The following is a 14,349-nucleotide window of genomic DNA, read 5'->3' as shown; positions in this document are numbered from 1 at the left end:
CAGATATAGGAGGCGATGATAATCTCTCTCTTTGCACGAGAGGTTTATCTTTAATATTTAAATAAATATAATTATTTTTAATTATTTTAATCTTCAATAATTAACATTAATAATAGTTAAATCGTTTAAAATAAAGTTATACCTATTATCATCTCACACTTTGCTAATATTGACGTTTAAAGTGAAGGGTACCCCTCTTGCCCACTTTCTTCCAATTTTGGGGTATATATACGATTCGTTTCCATTATAATAGTATGGAAAAAGCGCAATTGCGAAAACCTTTGGTGGCGATCCCACCTTAGGGAGGCTAGACGTTTCTCGTAACCCTAGCTGATCGCCGCGTATATCCTAAAACCAAACGATGATAATGGAGTAGAAGCCAATGAGACAGATTGGTGTCTATGTGGAATAGACGGAAGACCAGTAGATGGTGGTGTTAGAAGCCAGTGTAAGTGCAGACTGGTGTCAATGTGGGATTGACAAAAAACAGAAGATGGTGGTGATTAGAAGCCAGTATGTACAGACTGGTGTCCAAGTGGAATGGACGAAGACCAGAAGATGGTGGTGATTAGAAGCCATTATGTACAGACTGGTGTCCAAGTGGAATGGACGAAGACCAGAAGATGGTGGTGATTAGAAGCCATTATGTACAGACTGGTGTCCATGGGGATGGATGAAGAACCAAATATGGTGGTGATTAGAAGCCAGTAAGAACAGACTGGTGTCTGTGTGGGATGGACAAAGACCAGAAGATGGTGGTGTGAGAACTCAAGTAGAGGAGCCATTTCCGTGACTGCGAAAGCAGTTCGGAAATGGCGAACACGTTTGCTCCGATACGCAAACTGCGAACGCGGTCACGTGGGTGTAACAACGGACAGACAGACAGACACACAGACAGACAGACAGACACACACACACACACACACACACACAGACACGGCCGTTACAGAACCTCTCCTGGACTACGTCACACGGAGAGGTAAAAAGTAGCGAGCCAATCGCAAGCACTGACAGTTTGACAGAAGCAGACACTCCACCGGCACGGTCCACTCGATCACGCTGAGTCGCTGATCCAGGCAAAAAATTATTTTCCAGACCGGAAATAAGCACAATACACGGGACATTGGCCACTGATCATTTGCCCTGCACCACGGCCTTATTTCCCCTCGCAGGTTATTTCCATTGAGTTGAGAAAATTACAACTAGAGTGGCTTTTGCGTTAACCTGCCTATTGGGGAAACGGGGGAAGAACTTTAAAAGCAATGGGACGGACGGACAGGCACCAAGTTTATCAAACGATGGTGTCGCCATCTCGAAGACGAACTTTGAATTTCCGCCTTTTACATGTATTCTTGAAATTAGTCAAATTTCCCGCCTTTTCTTTTAGTTCCCTTCTTTGCACCACGATGGCGCTACAAGCGCGTGATAGAGTTCATTTCGGTCTACATCCTTGCGGATGAAAGGCCACTCTAGTGGTAATTTTCTCAACTCAATGGTTATTTCCATCCCTGCATTTATGAAGTTTGAAAATTTGTTCACCAATAAGATTCGCGAAAGCCACGCGCATTCGGAGGCGATTGAATATAAAAACGGCAAACCGGTCGTAATTCAGTTTAGTTATCGATTTGACTTGTGAAGTTAACTATAAAAATATTTTTGCCGAATATTTAACTAATAAAGTTAAGTTTAATTATGGCGTCGTCAAAGCGAAGATTTATTTTGGGTGCTCTGCTGCAGCCTCTGCATGAGTTTAATAGCGAGTAGAAGCCTTGGTAGAAGGACGACCGCAATCCTGTCTTGGTAATAGAAAGGTAAGTTAATGTTCTTCGTGTTCAATACAACGCGCACTAAATTCAGAAAGGTTTTATGATGTGCTGCTAAATGCGCGCCTGTTTTTGTTATTATCAAGTTTTATCTCAGACCACTAATATAGTATATATATATATATATATATATATATCTCAGTGGTCTGAGGTTTTATCAACTGAATAAATTCCCCCCTTTTTCAAAATATTTCTAAATTGGGTATGTAAACATTACTTTTAGCTCGCACAATCAAAATACAGTTTTTCCAATAAATTTAATTTCTTGATGTTAATTATATGATAATTAATTACATTTAAGTCGCGGAAACTATTTTAATCGATATTTTCATAACCATAAAAACCCCACCAGTTCCTTCTTCCTAGCCACGATATATCTAAAAATATAACCCAACCCAACCTAACCTATAATATGAAGGGTAAAATATAGAAAAACATGGAAAATATATATTTTAAATTTTAATTAATTTATGCATCATAACTTTAACAAATTATTCTATAATTAACCTTGAATAAATGATATTTATTGATAAAACTGTATTTTGAATGTGCGAGCTAAAATTTAGCCGTTTTTACCCTGATAACGTAGGCGTTGGTAGTGCGTAACACACTCCCAAGTCTTACCGCTGTTCTGGTAGCCATATTGGGTGGTCTCAGCTTCGTTCTCGCTTTAATCCCACCAATATGGCAGCGTAAATTTTGTCACGAGACTCGGCTCCTCCTCCAACTGAAAGCTCCCAATTTAGTTATTTTAGTTTCTTACTAACCAAATGAGAGTCGCGCTTTCAGCCATTCATGTTTTAAGCGTCAACTCCTAACAGTCTTACCTAGTTAGATCGTGGAACCCCCTTTAACTATTAAAGTTTGCGTAGGGAGAAAACAGCAACGTTTCCGTTAATTGGAAAGTAAATCCGCGCAATGAGATTTATCAACTGGATTCCAACGATTGCCTCATTCCCGGGACGCAGTATGTTTTTGGTAAGCGTGGCTTGGATGGTAAGCGAGGGAGGGACTCGTTTTTGACGATAAAACTCTGTCAGATCGCGCCTTCTCCGACGTGGGGCGCGTTCAGTAACGCTCAACGGAGGCTCCGTTGAATGCGCATTCGCCACTGAACGATTTTCGGAACTTCCGGTTTGACGTCACGATTGTAAGCGAAGAGGCATCGAAGTCATCGGCTGTAAGAGCCGATTACTTCGTTGAGCAACGCATTTGTGGCGTAGCAGCAATGGAGGAAACTTATCTCCCTGAACGATTTCGAGAAGTTAATTTGATGGATAATTTCGGAACTATTTATAAAATCGGTGTAACATCGACTGAATGCGAATGAATAGTGTCTGTTAATTATTTTATGAAATTTTTTCGATTGTATCTATGAAGCTTTAAAAGTTATTGGGTTTGAAAGTTTAAGCCTTGGCTAAGTTACGGGTCAGAGTTTGCTCTTATTTCGGCTAGCAGGTCCTTGCGTTTGCATTTCCATGAACTGTAAGCAGATGATGCAACGCAAAGTTTGCAAAAACCGTTCAGTAGCCTAATACGTCACATGACATCACGTTGATCAACGGAGCTCAATGCGTTTGGTATCCGTTGAGCGTTACTGAACGCACCCGTGGAAAGCAACGTGGACGTTTATAATGAGTTGTGCAAAGACGTGGTCAACTCCGTCTTCAACGGAATCCACGGAACTATCTTCGCGTACGGACAAACTTCGTCCGGGAAAACGTTCACGATGAGCGGCGATATTTTAAATTTTAAATTAGATTTTAAATTAAATTTTAAATTAAAACTCTTAAAGCCAAAATTTTTGAGTTATTTCAAACATGGGCCCACGCTTTCCTTCAAGAACCTAGTTATAGGCCAGTTCAGGAAGGCCTTAAATTGACAGTTCCATTTTTAATTAAATTTTAAACTTTTGTAAAAATTAATATTGGTTTTATTTTTCCAAACAATAAATTATCTAACTTGTTTCCATAACTTCTCGCTTGATTGATTTTATGAAAATGCTCCAAAACCATAGACATTATAACATACTATTTAAGCCTAAACTATTGGGGAAGGCGGCGCTTGAACGTCTTTGTGAGGGATTTTTCGCTTCTTCTCCTTGGCGTATGTGATGGGGTGGCGCCTTCTGTTGACGAGCGAAGGAGTCATTAAATAAAGCGCGGGAAATCCTGCATTTTTGAAAACGTATTTTTAGATTACCTTCGCCGCGTGTAGGGGCGCCACCAGTCTTTCACCCCCTCACACACGCCAAAGGGCGAATGCCTTAAAACCGTCATCTTTTCCCAACCCCTGCTGAAACTATTATTATTATCCACCGCCAAACTCTAGATAACGGGAATCGTTCCGAGTTGTTAAACCTAATTTACTTCAATTTCGTCTAATTAGATTAATTTTAATCAAAAAATTATAATTACATTACCAGTTACCATTCACGCGGCTTAAGGCGATCGGTACAGTTCTTCTCACGCTGCTTCTTCCGCTTTGAACTGAAAGCCCATAGCCAACTCGCTCGAGGCTCTGCATCACGACGCGAGCGCGGATCGAGTGGGCTATGGTTTAGGAAACTTGTCTCTTTGGGAGTTTGGGGGCTCGAGTTGGCAATTTGTATTTTTCCAGTTCTTATTACGGAATTAACTTTATTATAATATTAATTAATTATCACGAAGATCGAACCATCTTCGCCTTTTATTCAGTTTTCGTAAGTGCAACGTTTGTTTGTTTGTTAAAAAGCCTGGCGCGACTTTCGCACGCGCCGTGGTCACTTCACTCGCAGTCCATAAGCCTTGGTTGACGCGTCAAATATAACTGTATTTCATTTAGATTTCGGTAATAAACCGGAAGTGTTCAGCCGTTGGTTTAAAGTGTTATTTCCATAATTTTCGTCATCCACAAACTTCAAATGCTTCTAGTTTATTATATGTTTACTTTTGTATTTGGTTTCGTAGCAATTTATAAAATTGCAATCAAAGTATTGTAGGGTTTGGAAAAGACCTAGTTCAAATTTTGTTTCGCTTGATGACGTAGTAAGGAGAAATTTTCTCTCTTGATGTCGCTGTCGTGACGCCTCTTTGTGTCTCAGCGCCGCGTTAACCCTATATTATTCAGATTCGCGCCGCGGCATTAGTAGAGTCGGGAGTCTTGGGCGCTTGGCTTTTCCGCGAGATGCCGTGAGTAACGTAGCAAGGAGAAAAACCTGCCAAAAATCTCCGCAAATTTGCTTTTGCCTCCCAAATTTCAAGATTTCGAAGTGTTTCTTCTGTGTTTTCTCTCATATTTAAATATTTATCAAATATATTTTTGGAATCAGAAGAGTTTAAACTCTCAAAAAAGTAAGGTTTTCTTTAGATTTGAGATAATTTTTAAATCGGGTCGCTATTCCTTTATGCGAAACAACGTGATGAATAAATATTTCAGAATGTGATTATAGTCAGAAGTAAGATAAGGCACTAGAAGTAAAGAGCTCTAGCATTGATGGTAATAGATCCTGAGGATTTTATTCGCCGTTTCCATCCCTGCGCCTACACTAGACTGAGAAACAAAATTGGTCGAGTTCCAAAAGCATTTCCTACCCCCATTCCCCTCAACCTAAAGCCGGGGGTGTACACGGACGAAGCGGGTGCTTGAATCTAGTTCGGCTCCCATCTACCACCACCCGAGAGAGAGTCTCACTTTTTGGAGGGAAAACTCAGTAACCGCTAACAGAGGGCCAACCGTTGCTGTCTTATCAAGAATAATCACTTTCGCCAAGTGTAGAATTTTAGTAAACTCGATACTTCAAGTCCCCTATCTTACTTCTGTTATAGTTTATTCGCATCTAAGTTTGAACGTTTCTTTCTCCTTAAGCATTAACACTAATTTTTACAGAATTTAAATAAATCTTATATTGAATGTATTTAATTGCGATGGTACGGAGGCCAATTCTTCCTAACCATTGAACGAACCAATCTTGACCCTTAATTCAAGTACTTAACTCTTATTTAAGCCGTAAACGTCTCGTTTCAATTTTGCGTTGTATCAAAAGTAGATAGGGGGAAAGTAAAGCTCGAGGATGGTTCCCCACCTTTGACTGTGGGTTTCCTCCATGGAACTAACTAACGCTAGGGACGGTCCGCACCGATAGAACTTACATTAGTCTCTCTGAAAAACATTCGTTGATAAACCCTCCCGCTTTTAAATCCCCCTCCTGAAATTTGGAGATTCAAAACGGAAATAAGGTAATTTTTAACGCCACCTATAATTTTGTTTTCGTACTAATATATAAGATCCGCAGTAGAAGTCGTCCGCTATGCTAGGCGTAGCTTAACCATGGCGTTACCTTTGTGTAAATTGTGCTACTATGGAACTAATTAACGTTTAGAAATTCATTTTATCCCTAACTTTGAAACACAATTTATTTACGGAACTAAGTATTTAACACTTTAAAGGCTGTACCGTTGTTTTTAAAATAATTATAAATATGGATATGTGTGTATAGTGGTTGTAGAAGTGATAATCGTCAAGATCATAAATAGTACATGAAATATGCAGAGTTTATCGCTTTTCCTAAACCTAAGCGTAATTATGAAATAGCAGACTGCTTTTAAGGCTTTTTGTTACCCCCCCCCCTTGTAAAAATTGAATCACTTTTCCGGTTCGCACCAAATTCTCGCTAGGGTGCGTTGTCACCGAACATTTCTCAGATATTCACGCTTGCGGACCGTCCCTAGCGTTAGTTAGTTCCATGTTCGTGGGAACTTTGGGTCGCTTATTCTTACTACAACGCAAAGGGACAAATAAATTCAAAACTAAATTCTCATGTAATAATAACAATAAAAAAATTTAGACCACATCCTCCTCTACGCTATTAAGTAATCAGGGTTCATACTTCAACTTTTGGAAACAAATTTCCCTGAGATTTCCAGGTTTTTCCCCATATATGGAGTATCCTATGGAGCAAATGTTAACGATGGAGGGGAGGGGGGGCAAATAGGACTATCAGATACTCAAAGAACATTCCCGTATCTCTAGTAGAACCAGAATATGAGCCTCCAAAGTTTAGTGCAATGTTAATCCTATGGAGGGTATGTTCATGAACATTTTGTTTAATTACTCGGCCCCTTTTTACTCGAATCTCAAGTTTTTAGTATGGTTGGATGGGGGGCAAACGGTATGATTATAGTTTGTGGGTAATCAGCCATAACTGACGTAAATCGCCGAGTATTAAGTGGAAACTATTTTTACAGTATATATCAGACCTCGGGGACTTCCGGAAAATATGTCTCAAAAAAAAAGAAATAAATTTTTTTTTTTTTTTTGGTTATAACATTTGGGGGTGACGAGCTAGGGCTTGAGAAGCATTAGAACTCCATAGGGAGGCGATAAACAACAAAATTTTGGAAAAGGTGTAATATTATTTGGGAAGTAGATGAAGATAAACAACAACATTTTGGAAACCCTCTTATCTAATTTTTAACGTGTATTTTTAATTTCTCAGTTTTGACGAAGCGCTTCTACCTCTAAAACATTGCCAGGAACTGATTAAAAACGTTTCAGTCTTAAAGCAATACTATTGGCCAGGAACGGAAAAAGTTATTGACGAAACTTCAATCAAGGAGAGACTCGAGGTTAGTTCTCATTTCTATAAATATATTTCTACGCTTGCTTGGAATAGTTAAAATGGTATTTGTCACGCTTTAGGAAAAAACTAATCAATAAATAAACCATTATATTATTCTACCGTAAAAATAAACACGGGGAAAAGTTAAATAGAAAGTCCAACAAACAAACATTTTATAGCTTCGTTTTCAAATATGGCCACAGGAATGAGTAAAGGCGTGTTTTCAATCAAGATTTTTTGAACAAAAATTAAGCTTTTGTTTCAAAAGTAGCAGCGGAAAGCCGAAGCAAAAAATCTTGGTGTTTTCAAACAAGCTTCAAATTCAGCTTTTCGTCTTTTCAGGCTTTAAACCTTAGAGAAGCAGATATCTAAATGAGTTTGATATTTGCTTCTCATTTTGTTTAAGCGCTAGAAGTGTCGTCAATCTTGAATGACCAATTAGATTAAAGCATACAGTCTCCATGGTTACAACTATCTGCATGTTTTTTACATTAAAGGCAGCTAGTGTTTCGGCGCGTTCAGTTTTGCTACGGGTTTAGGACTTTTTTCGAAAAGAAAATGACGTCTACACACATGAAAATGTAATTTATAAATAAGTCACGCCCACTTGTAATTTTTTATTCATTTGAAGCTTGTTTGAAAACGATACGAGTTTCAGCTTTTCCATTTCAATTTTTTGGAAGATTTTTTATCTTCGAAAGCCCGTCAAAAGTTCCCAAAAAAGCCAAGTTGATTGAAAACGGGCCTTAAGACTTTAACATTAGCCAGGGTTAGTTTCAATTTAATTATTTATTATCATTTTAATTAGGGTTTTAGGTAATGCACGTCGCGTCTTAGGGGAAGGGAAAATTGCTGCACTTACCAAAGAAAAGGCGCAATTAGGTTATTCTAATTTTAGTTTCACAAATCATTGTACGTTGTTGGAGTTAATTAGTGTTTGAATTCTAGTTTATCAAGGCCACTTGAAATATCAATTTGAAGCACTGTTTTAAATAGAGTTGCTACGGGTCAGGGAATTTGAAAATTGACCCAAAAGGTCGGGGAATATTAAGAATTTCAACAAAGTCAGGGAATATTAAGAATTTCAACAAAGTCAGGGAATTTGATAAAAGTTTGTTAAAATCTCCGCGTTTATGTGACGTTTTAAACGCCGTTTTAGCGAGATCACGCGTGACCAGGCACTGAAATCGAGGAGTGTGAAGTCTGCGGTGTTTTACGTTAAATATTAATATTCGATTAAATCGAATTTGTTCTCTTTTTCTTATATTTAGAGCAATAACAATTTGGCCTTAAAATATCAGGGAAAATCTTATAAAAGGGTCAGGGAAAAGCTGGAAAGTCAGGGAATTTGAATCTGAAAATATCAATTCAAAGTGCTGTTTAATGGTAGGGTCGAGTGCGTTGGGGTCGATGAATAGAGTCTGTATTTAATCTGGTGTATCAAGGTCTTTTGGAACATCAATTTGAAGTGCTTTTTAAACTGGACTTTGTATCTGGTAATATTTAGATACGCAAAGGCCACAATCGAGATACGTTAGATTAGGTTTCATTTAATGTGTAATTTCATTGCGGTCATAATGCCTTAATTTTTATAAATTCGATTTGTGGTGAGCCCTAATTTGTATAATTTAGCGGCTAATGTAACTTGATCTGAAACTGTCAATACTATCAAAAGTATATAGATATAAAAATGAAAAGTACACTTCGTTAATTGAAATTGGCTCGCGCCATGTAATATGAGAAGCCCTCCTTTATCCCAGAATAGTGTTGAGCCCCCAGCTGCGTATGACTACCTTCCCGACCTACCATAGGGAAAAAGCAGTGAATAGGCTCATAAAATAGCTGATGCTAGCTATAGTACCAAAAATTAACATTCGGATCGCTAACTTCTATAAACCTATGACATAAAGGTCTTCCCTAGTTGGTTAATTCCTGTAGGCGGTTGAGCGGAGGGTAGTTTGCTTCTCAGTTTACATATCGTCTACAGTCAAAGGCAGGGAATTGTTAATGAGTTGTACTTTTTGTTTTTATATCTATATACTTTTGATACTAATGGGCCAGGCAATCTGGTTTCCGTTTTAACCCAAAACATCTTTTTGTCGCGTCGACTCGATTGTCATTCAATAATCCTAAATAACTTCTTTACAGGAAGAGCTTTCCGAGCTAATATATAAGTGTCGTTTCGCTCCGAAACCTGACGCAGTTTGTCGTTTAAATTCTTGTCCCTACACTAGCAACATCTATAACACTGACCCCAATATCAGAGGGTGCTACCATTGTTTTGCACTGGAAATTGCCACGTGGAATATCATTTTCAATGTTGGAGGCGTGTTCGAGACGAAATGGGCAAAACTGAAAAAGTAAGGGAAACCATGGATTAACTAACGCTAGGGATTGTTCACTAACTGGGTTTCCCATGTAATTCTATCGCCAACTACATGTTCCGAATTATTCCTTGATTCCCCTTTTGATTCCCCCAATTTATTGGACCAAAATGGATGTAGATATAGCGCCATCTCTAGGCAAAATAAATCGTTTTTGCGGATTTTAAAGATGGCGGCGCCCAATTTTAGGCGGGATTTCAATTTTTGACGTCATAGGACACGTGAAATTTGGTCCAATTTTCTTATAACTTCCTGTTAGGGATAGTAACTGCGGCTAGGGGGCGTTTGGAACATGTATACTTTATCTTTTAGGGGAACGAACAATCCCTAGCGTTAGTTAATCCATGGGGAAACGTCAGACGATGTCGACCAACATCAAACTTTTCCCTTTAAAAAAAAATATTAATTTTCGCAGGATTTTTCGGATAATTCTTGTCCTACACCGGCTGCGAAAACGTAGTTTACCTAATCCAAACTATTTCCAAAAATGGCGAAATTCAAAATACCGTAAATAATCTATATCTTACCACAAACTTCACCAAGGCTTAACTGACAAGGCCTAGTGACGTTTCATTTAAAATATGATCTCTAACGAGATATTTATATATATAAATGGTCTAACCACTAACTTCACAAAGACTTAAGCGGCAAGGCCTAGTGACGTTTAAAATAAAACGTTTCATTTAAAATATGATCTCTACCGAGCTAGTCTAACCTCAGACCACCCATGGATTAACTAACGCTAGGGATTGTTCGTTACCCTAAAAGATAAAGTATACATGTTCCAAACGCCCCCTAGCCGCAGTTACTATCCCTAACAGGAAGTTATAAGAAAATTGGACCAAATTTCACGTGTCCTATGACGTCAAAAATTGAAATCCCGCCTAAAATTGGGCGCCGCCATCTTTAAAATCCGCAAAAACGATTTATTTTGCCTAGAGATGGCGCTATATCTACATCCGTTTTGGTCCAATAAATTGGGGGAATGAAGAGGGGAATCAAGGAATAATTCGGAACAAGTAGTTGGCGACAGTACTACATGGGAAACACGGTTAGTGAACAATCCCTAGCGTTAGTTAATCCATGGACCACCAAACTCATGGACATATTTGTTTTTTTTTAAGTTTGAAAGCGCTATTCATGGTAAGCATAAACAGAAAGTACCCAAGGCTACGTTCAGTAACTGGAAATCGGAAAAAGCCATTACCGCTACCGATGTGTATTTTTCCGAACGCTACGTCAGAGTGACGTCAGGCGTCACTGAACGATTTTTTTGCGTTTGATGATGGTTTCCATGATGGCGTCTGCTAGAGATCTTGGATTGAATCGAAAACTGTTATTTTTGTTATTAAATAAAGTATCTATGACGATGAAACGGAATTAACCTTAATTGCAGTTGAATCGAAAAGATCTAAAAAAGAAAAATGTGTTATTGTTTCGCTAGTGGCTTTGGACTGGAATGCTCGCCATGTTAAACTTCAATTAATGACGTCATAAATCCGATTCGCATCGAAAAAACCTGCTCTTCCAGCCGCTGCGATCGGTGTCCCATCGATGCGTAGCGTGACGTAGAAACCGGAAGTGCGAAAAACCGTACAGTAAAAAAATCGGTCTCCGATGCGCGCAGCGCTGCGTACTCTAGCAGTTACTGAACGTAGCCCAAGCATCGCAAATCAAAGTTGGAGAGGAAGACGGAGACTCGAAGTATTAAGAAGCGTAAAAAAGCCGTTGAAGGATGGTGAGAAAGAAGCTCAATATGATCCCGAAGATGAGGATGAAGATGATCAATATAACCCTAACGACACTGAGTGGAAAGATGTTCCAACGGAGACCACTGCTGAAAAGGAAAATATTCCCCTTAACAGCGAACAACCAAATCAAATCATTTATGATTGTAAGTTTACTCTTTTTTGTTTTTACCTTACTCCCACTGATGAAATATGTAAATGAAGTTTATAACTTAATAATATAGGGAACATGCAACCCAGAACGTGCCTTACAAGTGGCGTTAAAAGTGTAAGTATATATTTTCATCACTTGTATAAACTAATAAATAAAAAAAATAACATTTTAACAGGCAGAATGATGTGGCTGGAATAGATATAAATATGGGATGTCCTAAAGAATTCTCAATCAAAGTAAAAATTAATTAAAAAAAACAAATAACAATACTTTGCTAAAAAATCCTGAAAAAGTAGAAAAGATTTTGACCACTCTTGTTAAAAATACCAAGATGCCAATAACTTGCAAAATCCGGTTGCTTCCTTGTGTATGTTAAATTTAAATAGATACTGAAGACAATTTTACTTATATAATGATCATTTTTAGTTAGAAGAAACTATGAAACTAGCCAAGGTCATTGAAAGCACGGCTGTTTCCGCTATAGCCATTCATGGCAGAAGAAAAGAAGAGAGACCTCAACACAAGAACAGAAATGAAGAAATTAAACAAAGAGCCCAAATGTTAAAAATCCCGGTGTTAGCAAAGTATAGAAAAAAAATTCAATTTTAAATTTTTAATGCAAACTTTGAAACCTTAACCCCTTTTGTTTAAATAAAATTAGTGGTGGTTCCGGTGAAATTTATTGTTACAATGATATTAAAGAGTTTAAAGAGAGGTGTGGAGCTTCTTCCGTGATGCTTGCCAGACAAATTGAAAAAATTGTTCCATTTTGAGACCAGAAGGGAAAATACCATTGGATGAATTAATTGTTGCTTATTTAAAATTGGTATTACATTTAATTAATTAAATTATAATTTATTGAAAGGCGTGTTACTTTCTAGGCTGTAGATTATGATAACCATTTTCACAATACAAAATATTGCATTCAACAAATGTTGGGTTCACTACAAGAGTCTGAACGTGGAAAAAAGCTCTTGGCCTCTCAAAGAATGGAGGAAATATGGTAAATATAATTTAAAATTTGATTTGTTATTTGTTTTTTTAAACTTTACAACAATTTTAGTGAACTATGGGGCGTGTTAGACTATTACGAAGAATACCAAAAGAATTTAAAGCTTAAAGCTCACAGCTTTCAAAATAATAGGAAACGTAAAGAAAGTATAGATGGAAATGGTAATGAAGATGAACCACCAGAAGTCTCATTAAAGAAAATGAAAACTGAAGACGGTGAAACGTGGATTATGAAAGCCAGATATATCAAGTAAAATCATTTTAATCCGTTTTTAATTGTATTTGAATTAGCCTTATTCCTGATCAGCGCCATCTACCCATAGCGGTGACTTTGAGAACTACTGTAAGCGGCAAGCCAATCAGATGTCGCTAAAATCTGGTGACGTCATTTTTGGTAAGACCCGAGAGTGCCAGTCAGTGACATCACCAGATTTTAGCGACATCTGATTGGCTTGCCGCTTACAGTAGTTCTCAAAGTCGCCGCTATGGGTAGGTGGCGCTGATCAGGAATAAGGCTAATTGACTGACTATATTTTTTGCGTAAAAAGATCAATGTTTCCAATGGAAGAATTACCTAAAACAATTTTGTTAAATTGGACGCGACAAAATAACAAAAAGCAACCTTCTTATAAGACTGTAGATATAATTTTTATTATTAAGTTAATTACAAAGATAATTAAGTGGCCAATGGAGAAAATGTTTTCATCTATGCGGTTATAGTTGGAGGCCAAAAATACTCAAGTTCATTTTAGTAAGTGCATGGTTACTTAATATTATATAAACAATTTAACATCTTTGTTTTTCATAGTGAAAAGAACAAGAAATTTGCGGAACAAAGTGCAGCCTTGGTCGCTGCTTTTGCATTGGGGTTAATTGAAAAAGACAAAATAGTTGGTTCTGCTACGGGTTTGTTAGGACATGAAGTGTAAATGTAACAAAAATGTTATTTGATAAATCACAATGGTTAAGAAGCGTTAATTATTTTGTTGAAATTTAACATTAAAGGCGGGTAGAGTCCACCATGTGTTACTTTGCTCCGCAGTCTCTTTACATCTCTGTTCAATAAGGGGTATTTCATTTAAGAATTCTTTAATAACTGGTACACATTGAGCCATTTCACGGTTCAAGTCTTTCAAACGTTTCTGATAGTCTTAAATTTTGAAATACCTTGCACGCACTCGCAACAACAGGTCGAGTTGCTTCTTCCGAATATTCAAGTTCATCAAAAGCCCACTCTCCTATTTTTAGGGCTAAAGCCTCGCGAGATTCCTTCTGCGGATCTCCCTTTAAAGGTTTTCTCCGCGACATTCTAGGTTAATTAAATATTTAATTGAAACTAAATGTTAACTTCAATTGAGAATAGACAACACTATCCAAGGTTGATCGTGACAGTTGACACTTTGAAAATATTAGGCGGAATAGGCGGGAAATCTCTTGAATGTGATTGGCTAAATAGGTCAGGTGAACCAGTTCAGGCACGGAGTCCGTGACCGGCGAAAAAAAAACCATTGAGTTGAGAAAATTACCCCTAGAATAGTCTTCCATCCTAGGATATAAGACCCAAGTAACTATATCGCGCGCTCGTGGCGCCATCCCGATGCAACCAAAAGAACTAAAAGAAAAGGCGGGA

The 14,349-nt window shown here is 37.9% G+C and overlaps 3 protein-coding genes and 1 pseudogene across 4 annotated transcripts in view; 3 read left to right on the top strand and 1 right to left on the bottom strand.

The window, feature by feature from the left end:
- Window positions 1-14,349, bottom strand: part of LOC149650483 (protein regulator of cytokinesis 1-like) — a 144,556-nt gene that overhangs the window by 12,108 nt on the left and 118,099 nt on the right. The window lies entirely within an intron of this gene.
- LOC149650485 (DNA (cytosine-5)-methyltransferase 1.S-like) overlaps window positions 1-14,349 on the top strand; it is a 179,041-nt gene that overhangs the window by 65,145 nt on the left and 99,547 nt on the right. The gene's annotated exons all lie outside the window — the stretch shown is intronic.
- LOC149650492 (DNA (cytosine-5)-methyltransferase 1.S-like) overlaps window positions 1-14,349 on the top strand; it is a 120,572-nt gene that overhangs the window by 52,465 nt on the left and 53,758 nt on the right. The gene's annotated exons all lie outside the window — the stretch shown is intronic.
- On the top strand, window positions 11,577-13,690 carry LOC149650496 (tRNA-dihydrouridine(20) synthase [NAD(P)+]-like; annotated as a pseudogene). Its single transcript, XR_016371615.1, has 9 exons — window positions 11,577-11,700; window positions 11,779-11,822; window positions 11,884-12,075; window positions 12,135-12,292; window positions 12,370-12,534; window positions 12,590-12,711; window positions 12,772-12,969; window positions 13,268-13,470; window positions 13,528-13,690. The product of XR_016371615.1 is annotated as a tRNA-dihydrouridine(20) synthase [NAD(P)+]-like (transcript).

This window comes from Phalangium opilio, unplaced genomic scaffold, assembly GCF_054372755.1.
Source record: "Phalangium opilio isolate 3A_F unplaced genomic scaffold, DU_Popi_V2 ptg000087l_1, whole genome shotgun sequence".
Taxonomy (NCBI): Eukaryota; Metazoa; Arthropoda; class Arachnida; order Opiliones; family Phalangiidae; genus Phalangium; species Phalangium opilio.
Note: the sequence above shows the minus strand (reverse complement) of the source record. Positions and strands in the feature narration are given on the sequence as shown.